At 39.3% G+C, this 3,612-nt stretch overlaps 1 pseudogene; it reads left to right on the top strand.

Moving 5' to 3' along the window:
- Positions 1–350: 350 nt before the first annotated feature.
- LOC101125561 (receptor-type tyrosine-protein phosphatase S-like) lies at positions 351–3,249 on the top strand (annotated as a pseudogene).
- The last annotated feature ends 363 nt before the right edge of the window (positions 3,250–3,612 follow it).

Below are 3,612 nucleotides of genomic sequence, written 5' to 3'. Positions count from 1 at the left end.
TGAGTGTAGTTCAAGTCCAGTCTGGGCAAAATAGGGAGATTTCCATCTCTAAAAATAATAATAGTAATAAATTTGTGAATCAAGACATTGTCAGCCAAGTGTGATAAACGCAAACCATAGGATGAGAGAAAATATTTTCAAATCATGTAACTTATAAAGGCTTACTATCATCAATATACAGAGAACTAAAACTCAACAACCAAACAATCCCAACAGCAACTTGATTTAAAAATTGGCAAAGTCTCTTCTGCTTCCTTTCTCACTATGTGACACACTCACTCCCCCTTTACCTTCCACCTTGCGTAAAAGCTTCCTGAGGCCACACCAGACGACAAGCAGATGCAGCTGCCATGCTTGCACAGCCTACAGAATCTGCAGGAGTTGGCTGGACTGGTTGTTTCATTGTCATAGATGCCATGTTGGAAAGAATCAAGCATGAAAAAACTGTAGGTAATTATGCCTATGCAACTTTAATGAGAACCCAGAGGAATTACATGGTTCAAGCAGGAGACCAGTGTCTCTCTGTCCATGATGCACTGTTAGAGGCAGTTACTTGTGTAAATACCAAAGTGCCAGCTAGAAACTTGTATGCCTGTATTAGAAACTGACACAAATAGAGAGGGGACAGAATGTCATAGGAGTGGTGCTCAAATTTGAGCATCTAATCAGCACAAAAGCTCACATCTCAGGTTTCCTCAGTGCCAATCTTCCATGCAATAATTTCTTTATATATATATATATATATTTTATTACACTTTAAGTTCTAGGGTACATGTGTGCAACGTGCAGGTTTGTTACATATGTATACATGTGCCATGTTGGTGTGCTGCACCCAGTAACTCGTCATTTACATTAGGTATATCTCCTAATGCTATCCCTCCCTCCTCCCCCCACCCCACAACAGGCCCCGGTGTGTGATGTTCCCCTTCCTGTGTCCAAGTGTTCTTGTTGTTCAATTCCCACCTAAGAGTGAGAACATGCAGTGTTTGGCTTTTTGTCCTTGCAATAGTTTACTGAGAATGATGGTTTCCAGCTTCATCCATGTCCCTACAAAAGACATGAACTCATCCTTTTTTATGGCTGCATAGTATTCCATGGTGTATATGTGCCACATTTTCTTAATCCAGACTATCATTGTTGGACATTTGGGTTGGTTCCAAGTCTTTGCTATTGTGAATAGTGTTGCAATAAACATATGTGTGCATGTGTCTCTATAGCAGCATGACTTATAATACTTTGGGTATATACCCAGTAATGAGATGGCTGGGTCAAATGGTATTTCTACTTCTAGATCCCTGAAGAATCACCACACTGTCTTCCACAATGGTTGAACTAGTTTACAGTCCCACCAACAGTGTAAAAGTGTTCCTATTTCTTCACATCCTCTCCAGCACCTGTTTTTTCCTGACTTTTTAATGATCGCCATTCTAACTGGTGTGAGATGGTATCTCATTGTGGTTTTGATCTGAATTTCTCTGATGGCCAGTGATGATGGGCATTTTTTCATGTGTCTTTTGGCTGCATAAAGGTCTTCTTTTGAGAAGTGTCTGTTCGTATCCTTTGCCCACTTGTTGATGGGTTTGTTTTTTTCTTGTAAATTTGTTTGAGTTCATTGTAGATTCTGGATATTAGCCCTTTGTCAGATGAGAAGATTGCAAAAATTTTCTCCCATTCTGTAAGTTGCCTGTTCACTCTGATGGTAGTTTCTTTTGCTGTGCAGAAGCTCTTTGGTTTAATTAGATCCCATTTGTCAATTTTGGCTTCTGTTGCCATTGTTTTTGGTGTTTTAGACATGAAGTCCTTGCCCATGCCTATATCCTCAAGGGTATTGCCTAGGTTTTCTTCTAGGGTTTTTATGGTTTTAGGTCTAACATTTAAGTCTTTAATCCATCTTGAATTAATTTTTGTATAAGGTGTAAGGAAGGGATCCAGCTTCAGCTTTCTACATACGACTGGCCAGTTTTCCCAGCACCATTTATTAAATAGGGAATCCTTTCCCCATTTCTTGTTTTTGTCAGATTTGTCAGAGATCAGATGGTTGTAGATGTGTGGCATTATTTCTGAGGGCTCTGCTCTGTTCCATTGGTCTATATCTCTGTTTTGGTACCAGTACCATGCTGTTTTGGTTACTGTAGCCTTGTGGTATAGTTTGAAGTCAGGTAGCGTGATGCCTCCAGCTTTGTTCTTTTGGCTTAGGATTGACTTGGCAATGTGGGCTCTTTTTTGGTTCCATATGAACTTTAAAGTAGTTTTTTCCAATTCTGTGAAGAAAGTCATTGGTAGCTTGATGGGGATGGCATTGAATCTATAAATTACTTTCGGCAGTATGGCCATTTTCACAATATTGATTCTTCCTATCCATGAGCATGGAATGTTCTTCCACTTGTTTGTATCCTCTTTTATTTCGTTGAGCAGTGGTTTGTAGTTCTCTTTGAAGAAGTCCTTCACATCCCTTGTAAGTTGGATTCCTAGGTATTTTATTCTTTTTGAAGCAATTGTGAATGGGAGTTCACTCATGATTTGGCTCTGTGTTTCCATGCAATAATTTCAAAAATCACTTTGTTAATATTACACCATATAAATCCACAAGGTTGTACTTGCAGCCTATCCATGGAGTAGAAGGATCTGGTTACATTAATGCCAGTTTTATTGATGAGTAAAGACAATAGAAAGCTTACATTAGGGACCCTTGAAAGAGATCACTGAGGACTTTCAGCGGATGCTCTGGAAAGACAATTTCACCAAGCTGTGTGAAATGGGCAGAGAAAAATGTCACCAATACTGCCTAGCAGAATAATCCACAAGATACCAGTACTTTGTTGTAGATCCTGTGGCTGAGTACAACATGCCATAGTTTATCGCAAGGGAATTTAAAGTCATAGATGCCAAGGACAGCCAGTCCTGAACAGTGAGACAGCTCCAGTTCACTGACTGGCCAGATTAAAAAGTGCCAAAGTCTGGAAAAAGATTTATCGACTTCATTGGCCAAGTGCATAAAACAAAAGAGTACTGTGGTCAAGATGGACCCATTTCAGTTCACTGTAATGTGAGCTTGGAAGGAGTAAAATCTTCATAATATTAAGCATTGTTTTGGAAATAATGAGATATGAAAGAGTTGTAGATATCTTCCACACCATCAAAACATTCAGAACACAATGGCCAGCCATGGTACAAACAGAGAATGAGAATTGGTTTTTCTATTGAGCTGTGCTAGAGAAACTGGGCAGCTTTGATCAATATACAATGTAGAAATCCCTGACCCATTCTGGATTTTTACTATAGTCCTTCAATATCCATGGAGTCTCTTCAGCACCGTGCAGGACATTTGAGAAGTCCTTCTTAACTTTTAACTAACAACTACTTAGTGGGACTATAACACACATGCACAAAATTAAAACAAATCATTCCAGTGGAGTAAGATTTCACACTTTAATAACCTAACTTGAATCCTGACTGACAAGGCATCTGTGAGTTTTTATTTACTGATACCTCAAGGATTCAAAATCAAGGACAGAAGAAATCATAGTAATGAACAACCACCTTGTTCAGGATTGCTTGATAGGAGTGAGGAGAAATTGCCTGAGCGTGGCAAGATGTGTGCTGGTGTGGTGG

Source organism: Gorilla gorilla, chromosome 4, assembly GCF_029281585.2.
Source record: "Gorilla gorilla gorilla isolate KB3781 chromosome 4, NHGRI_mGorGor1-v2.1_pri, whole genome shotgun sequence".
Lineage (NCBI taxonomy): Eukaryota > Metazoa > Chordata > Mammalia > Primates > Hominidae > Gorilla > Gorilla gorilla.
The sequence above is the reverse complement of the archived record's forward strand: the minus strand, read 5'-3'. Positions and strand labels throughout refer to the sequence as shown.